The sequence below is a fragment of the Pinus tabuliformis genome, chromosome Q (genome assembly GCF_031772625.1).
Source record: "Pinus tabuliformis cultivar Carrire ecotype Pingquan chromosome Q, CPIR1, whole genome shotgun sequence".
In the NCBI taxonomy this organism is placed as follows: Eukaryota; Viridiplantae; Streptophyta; class Pinopsida; order Pinales; family Pinaceae; genus Pinus; species Pinus tabuliformis.
Window position 1 is genome coordinate 1,339,453,291 of NC_142296.1, and position 13,564 is coordinate 1,339,466,854.

A 13,564-nucleotide genomic window follows, 5' to 3' on the forward strand; every position below is an offset into this window, starting at 1 on the left:
CATTGCTGGCTACAAAACATTCTTCTCAAAGCTTGGTACTCATACAAAAGGCTTTGGAGGGAAAAAAAAGTTTGTAGCAAACCGTGTGACAGTTGAGCGACTAAGCTCACCCTATGTGAATTCCCTCATAAGGTTCAACACCCAAGCATGATTATAAATATACTTGGTAATATGCTTGCATTCTTGCACAATGTCTTGCACCCACTCCAACTTCCCAATGTCCTCTAGCATCAAGTCTATGCAATGGGCAGCGCATGGAATCCAAAAAATGGTGGGATATTTGGCACAAAGCAACCTTCCAGCTGCCACATAATTAGATGCATTGTCTGTGAGTACTTGGACAACATTTGCAACCCCAACTTCCTCCACCACATCAGCCAACAATGAAAAAATCAAATGTGCATCTTTTACATTTGCAGATGCACCAATGGATTTTAGGAACATGGTTCCTTTAGGGAAAGCTACAACAAAATTTATTGTTGTTCTACCCCTCTGATCTGTCCACCCATCAAACATAAGTGTACAAACTGTAAATTTCCATGAGCTTTTAATGCTCTCCAATTGTTCCTTGACACACTCAAGCTCCTCATCTAGCTAGCTCTTTCCCCCCAAGTGCATTATAGGTTGGGGCTTTGTATCTAGGGCCAGCACATGCAATGGCATCCACCATGGGCTGATAAAAATAAGACTTTGCATAGTTGAATAAAAGATTGTTATGGTACCAAAACCTCCTCACTGCCATATCTATCTCCTTCCTCTTCTTATCATTGAAACTGTCCAAGGTTGGTTGAGATCGTAGAGTTGTACGAGGACTGAAGAAAGAAGAGGTTATACTCTTGTTTGCCATATTAGTTGAAGAGGAGTTACCAATACCTAGACTTTGAAACTGTGCCTCACTCTAAGATGAATATCTACCTATCCCAACAATCTCATCCTTCCTTCTTGCCCTCTTAGAAGTTAGAACTTGCTTCTTTAATGGATTCCAAAGCAGCTACCATTTCAGTAGTGACTTCATTATGGCAACTTTGACAACATCCCACACCATGCCCAAGAATTCTGGCTAGGTGGTATTTCAGCCTGTTTATGCCTGCATACATTGTGGCATTGCAATAATTTCACTTGATATTGTGGTCATTACCAAGAATGATTCGTTGACCATGTGGCCATGCCGAATCACGAAACTCTTTGAAACCCTTTGGTGGCATGGTAACGAATCTCGAAGAAAAAAATGGTTTTTAAAACTTTTTTTGGGTTTTGAATTTATTTCTAATTTGCATATTTTTTTGGTTGTGTGGCTAAGAAACTCAGCCACATAGGGTCGTCGTGTGGCTAAGAAAATCAACCACACAACGGCCCTGTGTGGCTGAGTTTCTCACCCACAGGCATTCCCAATCAAAAAAAAAATTGCAAACATAAGAAAAAAATAAATAAATACATGGAAAACATTCTAACTAGGTTCATGAAGCCTACTTGAAGCTTAGTCTGATCCGATGAAGCCTCCTTTAGCCTCCTCCAACAGCTCCTTCACGCTCCTTTAGCTTCACTCTCAAGTTTCAACACTCACACAAATTAGCCAAACACTCAAATGACAAGTGAATGAGAAATAGAAGGGAGAGAGGTGCTTATAAAGTTTTTTTTCCCTCCAATTTCCCTTTTCCTCCACCTCATTTCCAAAAAAAAAAAAAAAAGAATTTTTGGACAGTTTGGGGGTTTCGCTGCCCGAAGGGTCTTATAGGGGTCCGATGGGAGTCTTATAGGCTACCCGCGGGTCTAATGAGGGTAGACGAGTCTTGTACAAAACCCGCCAAGGAAGGGTAAAGAACACGGGTTTAATGAGGGTCACCCGTCCTCCCTTCTGACCCGTTCTTACCAGCGGGTTTAATAAGGGTGGTGCTTCACTGGGATTTAGAACCAGTCAAACAAAGTAATGTTGAAAAAACACTAGATGATTGGACTGAGGTAAAAGAAATGGATAAGAAAATATGCCAGATACAAAACAGTCGTAAGCAGAAGAGTATGTCTTTACAGGAAGAAAAAAAGTTGTTGCATGATATGAAAGTATCAATTGGCCAAATTCGAGGACGTAGAAAAATTTTGGATCAATAATTGGATTCCTTGAGCATGCAAACCTTTCAAATAGAAGAGTATGTGCATGCCATTAAGGAAACCTTGGAGACCTTGAACATGGGTTTAAGGCAATTGCAGGATCAGTACCTTGGCACAGATTCTATTAGACAAAAAAGCATTAAAGACCCAAAAGAAGCAAAGGAAAAATGAATCCCAACTAGCTGGTGAAGAATGTGATGATGAGCAACCCAAGAAGAAGGTTCAACATGGAACTCCAACAATTCAATGGACATTTGTTTACAAAGCTCAACGAACTATAAAACAGAGATACCATTATAATGTTGAGAAAGGGAAGGAAGATGGGTTATATATTTGATGTGTGACTTCTTGCACAAACCTTTCGGCTACCATTATTGATGCGAGCACAGGATTCACTTCTTAAGTATATGATCTTTATGTTGTCTTCATGCATAAGGATTGGATTATGGAACAGTGGGAAATGAATTACTCTATCAGTGCCATTGTTGGTGCTATGAATGGCAGTTCTTTGGTTGTTATGTCCAAGGGAACACCTTATACTTAGCAATATTATAAAGTCAGGGAATCTTTTCCTTTCAAATGGATCAGTAAACAGTGGAAGGAGGACAAGTAGAATCAAAAGCTACAAAGAAAGTTCTTCGGGGCATGTTAGGGTGCCCAACCTCATTTAAAGACCACTATGAATGGGTTAAAGACTTGTGGTACATGTCAAAGGATATGAAGGCCCACAAAGCAAAACACCATGCCCTTACTCCCCATGCAACCACAAGAACTATTCAATAGATAGGGCTTGGAGTTCATTGGACCATTTAAACATCCAAAAAAGGAAATGTAGCTTTTGATCGTGGTTACAAAATATATCATGAAGTCTAGAAGTAAAACCAAATACTATGGCAATAAGCATGATAAAGTTCATATCCGAGCAGATAATAACTTGCTTCAATTGTCCATTACATATCACAAGTGATAAAGATACACATTTGATAAATGAAGTCATAAAAATGATGAAGGAATTAAAGATAAAGCATGGTAAACCAAGCTCTCATTATCCTCAAGCCAATGGTCAAAGCTGAAGCTACTAACAAAACCTTACTCTTTATAATATATAAGTTCTATCGTATTGAACAAAAGCATTGGGAAGAAGAAATACCTACAAAACCATGGGTGCATAGAACAAAATCCAAGGGAATAACCATGGACAAGAGCTTATAGTGCCCATGGAATTTGTAGTTCCTTGTCTAAGGGTGGCAAGAAAACATTGTCTTGTTGAATTAAGAATCTACAATAAAGGCCACACAAGATGCTTGAAATTTGATGAGAAGCAATAAACAACCCAGTGGGTCATTGAGTTGGCACAACAAGACAAAAACATTGGCATGATAAACACATAAAGAGTATGAATTTGAAATCAGGAATGTTTGGATTAAAGAACACAAGGAAAATGGACCAATGGGGAGGAAAATTAAAAGTAAGATGGAATGGTCCTTATAGAGTTGAAGTATCAGGCAACCATGGTATCAAACTTGGATGGTACACCTCGTCAAGATAATATCATAATATGAATGCCTCAAGTGTTAAAATTTATCATGCAATAGCAATAGATATTAATTTTATCGATATTGTTGGGAAAGGCATATGTCAATCTAGCAAATCACATGGTTAAAACTTAAATGGCATCTTGAAGTGAAGGAACACAAACATTACCTATTGACAATGGAAGGTTACAACCTATTTTGATCGACACATAAGCAAACCTAAGAAAAGCTTAACGGAATGAGATACTCAATATTGCAATTCAAGCACAACAGAAGCACCACAAATGACCAAAATGAACAAGAAGCAATGAAATAACATTACAATTCAATCGCCTACTCGAATGCCCATCAATGCTCAAATGACAATTATGATTCATCCATGGATCTGCAATAAATTAGAATGCCAATTTTGGATGCCCATCATCACCCAAACAACAATATGTGTGTCAGTTGTCACCTTGGTAGAAGCAATGTAAGTCAATTTCAAACATTCAAGCACTAGCAGATTTTCTCTATCGACGAACACTTACTAGATATCAAGCAAGGGGGGTAGATCTTTCATGTTGACCAACACTCACCAAACACCAAGCGAGTAATATGAGATCACTGTGTTAATGGGTGCTAGACTAACATTTAGTTAGTTATAGGATTATAAAAATATTAAAACCTTCTACACACATTTCAAAGCAACTAACCCACAAAAGCTACATAAACAAACATTTCAATTTTTGGAAGCATCAGGTAGGAACGAAAGGTGAGGAAAACACTTAAAATTTGGTGTCCAACACCCAAACAATAAGATGTGTGTTGACCAACACCCTAAGAAAAGCAATGCAATTTGGTATTAGACAATCAAGCACTAGCATATTTTCTCTGTCAATCAAATCTCACTAGACATTGAGCAAAGGGGTAGATCCAGTGCCACCTGGTTCAAATTCGAATTCAAGTTCGAAAATCTTGAAGTTCGACAAAAATTTGATGCTGAAACTTTTCATGATAAAATTCCACATTAAATTCAACATACTACTAAATCCGCGGAGAGGGAAGGACTGGAATTATTATAGCCTACAGGCTGCATGGTGAGAAAGTAAAGTGAGACTCAGCCTTCAGGCATGGGCATAAGCATGGGCAAGATGAAAACCATGGGCATGCACTACGGACAGCCAAAACTCATGCAGAAATTCATGTTCACTGAATTGCATTTGAATTTATTCATCCTACCTTGAAATTCAGCGAATTTCAAATTTCAAGCTCAAAATTTTCCAAATGCGGTGACACAGGATAGATCTTCAATACTGACCAACACTCACCAAACACCAAGCAAGTAATTTTAGATCATTATCTCATCCTGCAGGAACCAAACACTACGAATAAATATTATGAGATTAAAACCTTTGATACACATTTAAATGCAATTTACACTCCAAAGCCACATCAGCATACATCTAATTTTTGGGAAGCATCAAGTAGGAAATGAATGAATTCTCTGGTAGATATGATAGCTTAACATGACTGCAAATGAAGCAGTGGCAAGTGTGAGGGGTATCATTCATGATCTGGAACAAAATCAAGAAAACACCTTTGAATGGAGGTCTGGGTAGAACATCAAACAAGCAAGTGGAGGCATTGGCCTTATTCCAAGAGTTGAGGCTTTTTTATAAAAGTTATATCAAAAGACTTATTGTAACTGGGGATTCAACATTAGTTAATAAATTAATGCTCAGAGCCTCCTCTCCAAGTGATGGAAAGCTTATAAGAATTATTAAGCCAATAAGAAAAGAAGTTGCTAGGTTTGAAAATGTTGAACAATACCATATCCTAAAGGAGGTCAACCAAAAGGAAGACCACCTGACCAACATGGTTGCTCAATTGGACTATGGCACCTTAAGAACAAAAAGTGGGGTTTCATTCTCCCCCATGCCTTAAGTTATAACCCAAAGTCATGAATTGGAGTTGCATGAGAAATAAATGGCACAGTAATCAGAAAGGGCGAGTTAATTATGAAACACAATGGCCAGGGAGTATTACCTTCATGGTACCCTCACACACTCGACATTTAATGTGGGTGCAGGTTGGTCAATTGTACTTGGATTTGAGTTTTATTGTAGATTCAATAATGGATTTGGCTTCAGGGCTGAAATTTGGAGATTTTCTATAGTTTATAGGTCTGTGGTTCCTTCCTCTTCTTCTTATCTGGTTTGAATTGGGGCTCTGAATTGGATTCTAGTTCTCCTTTGTGGGTTTCTGGGTTGCTTTCATGGGACCCTGGTTCTAGTCCACATGGCTCCATAAGGTAGTTTTGTGATTTTGGTTTGTTGAGCCTCATTTGGCTCATGGGCTATCGGGCAGGTCATTTCATGTTTTAGTGACCTGGACTTATCTCCTCCTCCCAAAGCCTATGGTGTCCTTCTCTCTTTGCATGGAAAAGCAAAAAGTCAGAGGCTCGATCTGAAAAATTGTTTGTCTATTGCTCTGTTGTCAATTACCTGGGGAATGTTGGAAAGGGGACAAGTTTCCGGTTATGATAGAGTGTTAGCATTGGGCAGTGGGAAGGGAATTTTACAAGTGTTATGTAGTGCCATCAAAATCGTCCACAGGCATCCTGGCAGATACCCATTGTGTGAGACCACTGATATTCACAGAGCTCTGAGAGGACACAAATATTACATCTGATAATGGGAATTCAATTTTCTCTATCACTGGTAGAATGCATTCCCAGGAAGAAACCAGAAATTCTGAATATGCCTTGACTCTGTTAACTTACACAGTCAGCAAAGGCAAATTGAAGATCTTCAAGCTGAGTGTGTTGCCCTTTGACAACTGATTGCTGGCCAGAAATCTTACTTCAGCGGCCTAGAAATGCTAGACTGTGCACAGCAATAGGAAGAAGTGGAAATGATAATTGTAGATCAAAACTTTCAGGCCAACACAGAGAACCAGGAGAAAGCTTATAGTCACCATGACTTTATTCAGTAAATGTGCTTAATGTTTTGCAAATGTTGCTTCATATTAGGAGGTTTTTACAGAATTTATACAAGTAGTAGCTATCCAAAATCCGTAGTAGCTATCCAAGAGCCTTTCCGAAGGATTGTTTTGCTTCTTTACTTAGTGAATTTCACTGGACAATCTCAGGTTTTTTTTTTTGACTGTTATAATATATTCATATTATTATCCTGACCAGTGCAAGTGCAGCAACTTTCCAATACAAAATATGTCTGTTCTTGTTTTTTTTCAAAAGAAATAGAAGGAAAAGAAAACACGATTGCAAATGAAAACCATGCAAAATGAATCCACGTACAGGAAAGGACTAATCTATTTCAAGTCCTGAGAATTTCCAAGATTATTAGGGTTACCAAACAATGGTAAATCCGAAGATAGAGTCATACTATTTCTAGAAGACAAATCAGCTTCCATAACAGAGTATTGTATTGAAGGCAACTATCAAGTTGCTAGATAAACAAGAAAAGGAATAAAAACAAATAATTTCAGAGATAATCTTTCAATCAGATGTCTAAATTTACCTTTGAAAGACTATTCTGGTGCATGCCTCATATTGGAGGCATAATAGGAGGGATGATATACAATTAAGAAAGTTTCTCTTAAAAAAATGCAAAAAAATTGTTTTCCATCAACAATAAAGCCGCACAATACTTGAATTTGGCTTTATATACCCAAGAATTTACTATAAATGAAAGACACTAATGGAGAGGGGAGAACCGTGATATTATATCTGTGTTCCAGCTTAATGCAATTAAACTAACACAAGAATCCGTGTTAAAGAATCCAGCTCAAAGCAATTGGATTAGCACAAGAAACACTCCAGGTGTTATTTGATAAAAGGGAAAACATATGTGTTCAATTGTTTTAAAATAGTTGCCAAAAGTAGCCAGTGACATCGATGAAGATGAACACAAAGAAAAAGTAAGACGGCAAGTAGGAATTCAAATTTAAGCATTGAAATAGGTACATCTAAACTTGTTGATATTCCATTTGGTCAAGAAAGATCACTCCAACAACTCGTGAACATTGTACATTCGTTACATGGTTCCCATGTTAATCAATGGAATAATAATGAATATTAAAGTCATACTGAATTTTGTCATGGAATGACCAATTGTAAAAATTTCAAAATTACCATCCTCACTGTACCGCCAAGTAGTGCACTGAGACCCAATGAACCTGATACAAATTCCTTGTTGAGGATAAGTTGATAACTAATATTCCAAGTAAAAATTATTTTGAATCTTCAGTAACCAGAGATGTTCAAACTCCAAGGGTAGCTATGTCCATATTAGAGAAAGCAGTACAAAGTTACAAACACCTATCGCAGAGGAAGAATAAGACTATTCAGAAAGATCTTGAGTTTCTTTCATTAATCGCAAAACCTGATAATGATATTAGAGTATAGACAGCATGCTAAAAGATTTTACCAAGGCAGCCACAGGAAACAATATCTTTAAAAAACATGACCTTCAGCTCATATGGGGAAATTTACAGTCTTCTTAGAGGAAGCACGTTGAACCACCTTATGACCGAATTAAAAATATGGTATTTTGTACTGGGAGGAAGCTAAACCTTCATGAAAGCCAATTGAGGCCTCAGCGGAAATCAGTCTACTTAAGAAACCTGTCAATTTTGCTTCTAAATTGGAGTGGTCGTTGTAGGAACTAATTTCATGGACTGAAGTTTCCAATAGTATTATGAAAATGGCTATCCTGGAAAACAGATATCCTGTAAGCTTCTTTTGGATTGTGCCAGGTTGCGTAGTTGAAACAACAAAACTTTCCTTGGAACCAAATTAGAATGACAATATGGAACTCAGCCAAGAAAAAAACCTGATTGGCTATTTGTTGACTACCAACAAGGATAAAGAATTTGTTTCTTGACATGATCTTTTGACCTCCCAAATACATCAAATGAACACGATATGATTATTTGTGAGTACAATAAAAATCATGGCAAATTGGCAATAGACCCTCCAAATGGAACATGCTAACCACTAATGGCACAATGGCAATGTCTCTCTTTTTAAGACAAGCAGAACATGCCAACCACCAATGGCACAATGGCAACGTCTCTCTTTCTAAGGCAAGCAGAACATGCCAACCACCAATGGCACAATGGCAATGTCTCTCTTTCTAAGGCAAGCAGAACATGCCAACCACCAATGGCACAATGGCAATGTTGCTCAACTTGCTCTTCCTAAGCCAAGCAACATCGAATGGATTCGAGTTATAAATTTCATCTGATTGTAAGCTTTGGTAACTAGCACAACCATATTAGTAAATGTGGTTGATATAAATTGATCGAAATCATTTTCCCCCTTTAAATTTAATTGCGTTAATCTACACAATGTCATTTGTTATTTGATAATTTGCATGGTAATTTCATAATTGTATTAGGTAAATGTGAAAAGATAAAAATGGATTTAAAGATTCAAGATAGTTAATATTTGAAATTTCATCTGTTGATGTAGAGGAGACGGCCAAAATCTTTCATAAGACAAAGATTTAGATTAATAGAAAAATTAATCTGCCAACACTCAATAGGGGGGCACTAATCCACGTAATTAATGTAGAGATGTGAATAGCAATAAAAACAGAAAATGGAATGAAATCAATAATTTTAACAACAGTCACTATTCACTTTGGAAATTACCAACACAACCATGACTCAGAAGTTCAGAACATCATTAATGTCATACACATTTCATTAGCTATATTGTATATTTCTATAATGCAGTACTGGAAATGAAAACATTGGGTGAAAGAACAAAGTAATGAAATATTATTCATACATGACTCCATTGTATTAGAAAAAAAAACTCCTAAATAAATAATCATCAACTATATGCAGCAAACACACATCGACATTAGAGGAAAAATAAAAATAAATAATCCTCAACTATATGCAGCAAACAGACATCGACATTAGAGTGAGAATAAAAATAAATAATCCTCAACTATATGCAGCAAACAGGCATCGACATTAGAGTGAAAATAAAAATAAATAATCCCCAACTATATGCAGCAAAACAGACATCGACATTGGAGTGAAAATAAAAATAAAAGCAAAAAAAATACCCATAGAAGTATTACAGGGAGACATTAAAAAATCAAACAAATAAAGCCATATCATGGGAAAATAAAGGGTACAAACTTGGACCACTATCTCCCAAATCAGAGATTCCATATGGTGGAATGTTAGCGTTAGTTAGCCATTAGAATACACTGCACAAACATCCAATTAAAACACGCACTAAACAGAACCTAAGCCATAGTTCTGCACAGAGATAATGACGCACGTACAGAAATAATGACTCGCAGACAAACGACCGCACACGGAAATGTCTGCATTCTCGTTGCTAGTAAATCAAAACAAATGGTTACATAGACTAACTTTAAAAACCAAAGCATCCCCTATCCCTGCAATTACTCCTAGATGGGCAATATAGTCATGATGACTAAAGATTAAAACAAAAACGCCTAATGAATAAGAAATTGTATTCATCTGCCATACATTCACATCACATCTAAGTAGATAATTGAAATTCATAACAATATTCAAAGCTTGATATGCCCATGCCTGAATTAGGCATAGTTAAATCAGCGTAACTTCCTTAAATTTACTTCTCAATAGTTGTCTGCAATGTTCTAAAGATTTGCAAATGAGGGCCTTATAGTGTCATAAACTGCAAACCCTGGCAATATACATAAATTCTCTATTTATCATGCTCTATAATGAAATAAAACATGTCTGTAATACCATTTTACACCCAAAAAAAACTCTAGGAATTGAAAAAATAAAGAATGAGAAGAAGAATTACGGCAAATTCGAAAGATAAAGAGAGAGGGAAAGTGTGTTCAGAGAGCTCTTACCTTTTGAGCTCGGCTTTAACTCTGAAACAGGAATCCCGGCCACATAGTAAGATATAGACGGTAAACAGTATTATCAATTTACTTTCCTGTTCTTGCTGGGTTTCCAAAGGTTGTGGCCAGATATAGAGGTTAAATATAGTGTGAAATACGGCTATTTGTAAAGAAATGGAATGATTTCAAGAAATTAAATGTCAAAGCAATTGTCGTACACGTTATGTAGAGGTGGACTAATGCGTATTTCTTGTCAAAGGCAATGGTCATGTCAATTATTATTTTCTTTTTATTAAAATTTGCGAAGTGATATGGGTTTCTTAATATTTTAGTATAGTTTAAGGGGTAAGTTATTTATTGTAAATAGGTAAGGGATTGTATTCAGCGATTTTGATGGAATAAATATTTTTTAATAAAAGAATTTGGGTAAAAAGTGTTTGCGTAAATGTATTTTAAGTGTCTTAACTATTTATAGTTATGGGTCAAAGGGACTATTTAGTGATTTTGGTAGAAGAAATGTTCTCCGATAATAATAATTTTGAGAAAAAAAGTTTTGTGTATCTTGGGAGATGTGTTTTGGGAGATGTGTTTTTATGAGATACTTTTGTTATATTGTGATATTTTAAATTAAATATTATTATAATAATTATAAAATAAATTAGGATTATGATTTAGTTGGAAGGATTTGTTTAGAAGTTAGTGGAGCTTTCCTAATCGGAGGTTTGACCAACTTAATTGTTTGAAGTGAGGTGTAGCGGTAAGTATGGATAATTTATCTAGTTTAATTTATCTAGTTTATTATAGGTAGAATATGAGGAAGTATTTAGAGGGTTTTTTATAAAAAAAAATTGGTTTAAAAATTATAATTATGAAAAAAATCTAATGTTTTAGATGTATTAGTTATGATGGTGGAGTGTTTTGAGTTTTACGTAAGAGGTTTTTGGGTCAAACAATTAACTTAGTATATTAGTTATAATGGTTGATGGTTTATTGTTTCCAGTTTCATGGTTATATAAAAGTTTTTTGACAAAAAAAATTTAGAAAAAAATATATTTATGCAATAATTATATGACAACAAATTTTACATTCAATATTTCTTTTTCCAAGAAAATAAATTAAAATTTTATTACCTCTTAACCAAAAACAAATTATCTCAATAACTTTATTTTTCACTATAACAAAATAATAATAACAAAATCTAATAATTTACACAATTAAATTTAATTTTACCTCTTAACCAAATACTAATTATCTCAATGACTTTATTTTTCACTATTTACTTATTCTCAACCAACTTTATTAATAAAACTTACCATATAAATAATAATTTTTGTTTATATAAATATAAAGTTCTATATTTATTAGGATATGGTTTCGTAGAAATATGATAATGATTGTGACATTGATAAAGGTTAAATTTACATATAATAATTCCTTATCTTATATGAAGTTATAATTATCCACAATAATTTTTTATAAATTTTTAAATTATTTTTTTAATTTTTAAATTTACAGATGTTATATAATATTATTATTATTTATATTATATTTTATAAAATTAGATTTATCTTTATTATTATTTATATTATATTTTATAAAATTAGATTTATCTTTTTTATTGCTTTTTTATTATTTTTTAAATTTTTAAGTCATTTTATGTAGATAATATATTTTTTAAGTTGTAGTTTAATTAACTGGAGGAATTCTTTAGAAAGTTATGGAAATTCCAGTCATATTTAGAGAAAATCCGGCAAGGATCTTTGTAAATCCAAATTATAGTTGTTAAACTTCAAAATTTTAGGTGTCTTAGACATTTTTTATGGTGCTAAATCCATTTCCACCATCAAAAATGGGATTCAAACACTGCCTCTACAAGATTTTTTGAAATTTTTTGCCCGGATTTGGGCCACTTTTAGCCATTCAGGCAATTGTATATATATTTTTTATTTTTAAATTTTAATTTCGTTAATATTATGGTAAATTATTCATTGTATATATAATATAAATTCATTGTATGGTAAAGTGTTCATTGCATTTATAATATATAATCTATATAATCTTCTTGTGATTATTTTTTTATGATTTTTTTAGTAGTATTTGAAAATTTTAATAATAAAACATTTAATTTAAAATATTTAAATATATATATATATATATATGAAGATAATAGTTAATATAATTATAGTCATGGGGGCACATGGCACAGGTCGATTCCCTTACAGATACATTATCCAGCCTACTAGAGGAACACCAGCGGGTGGATATTCCATCTGCTAGATTACAGTACACCTGGTCAAATAACAGAAGTGGAGAACAAAGCTTGGCCAGAAGACTCGACAGATTCCTTATTAAGGAGACACTGATTAACAGTCTCCCCAGAATTCGCCAATGGGTCGGAACGGGAGGCATATCCGATCATCGGCCTATATTCTTAGAAGCAGAGGACTTTAATCACAAAATCAAAAGCCCCTTCAAGTTTAATGCCTCTTGGTTACACGACCCCTCTTATATACAATTGGTTCATAATTATTGGCAGAACAACCTCATCAGGGAAGATGAGGATCTCTCAGCAGGCTTCGTTAGAAAACTAACTGAACTCAAGCAGATTTCTAAAAACTGGTCTCATCAAAAGTGCATCCAAGATAATCAATCTCTGAAAGAGGTGGAAAGAGTCATTGCTGAGTTCGAGGATTCATCATCTGGGACCTTCCCCACCCCTGCAAGCAAGGAGCAATACACCTCACATATAGCGAAGCGCTCTCAAATTCTGAAAGAAAGAGAAGAAAGCTGGAGGCTTAGAAGCAGGGCTATTTGGCTCACAGAGGGGGATGATAATACTAAATTTTATTATAAATTTGCCAATGGTCGCAAAGCCATCAACACTATATGGGAGTTAAGAAATGAACGAGGTCACCCTGTTTCATCACAACAAAACCTAGCCAGACTGGCCACAGAGCACTTTAGGGGTATATATAAAGCTCCTGGAGATATTAATATCTTGGAGATCATGAGGGTGGCTAAACTTTTCCCCATATATGTTGAACAGGAAGAGTC

The 13,564-nt window shown here is 35.0% G+C and overlaps 1 protein-coding gene across 7 annotated transcripts in view; it reads right to left on the reverse strand.

Annotated features, from left to right (window-relative positions):
* LOC149224808 (uncharacterized) overlaps positions 1–10,696 on the reverse strand; it is a 96,076-nt gene extending 85,380 nt beyond the window's left edge. The window contains exons 1-2 of one of the 7 annotated variants that reach the window (XM_089386281.1): positions 10,520–10,695; positions 3,964–4,026 (exon numbers count right to left, since the gene is read on the reverse strand). The gene's annotated coding sequence lies outside the window, so the exon portion shown is untranslated. Of the gene's footprint in view, positions 1–3,963; positions 4,027–4,862; positions 4,990–7,776; positions 7,821–10,519 lie in introns of all 7 variants that reach the window. The other 6 variants (XM_089386280.1, XM_089386282.1, XM_089386286.1 and 3 more) reach the window with 6 other exon arrangements.
* Between the last annotated feature and the right edge of the window lie 2,868 nt (positions 10,697–13,564).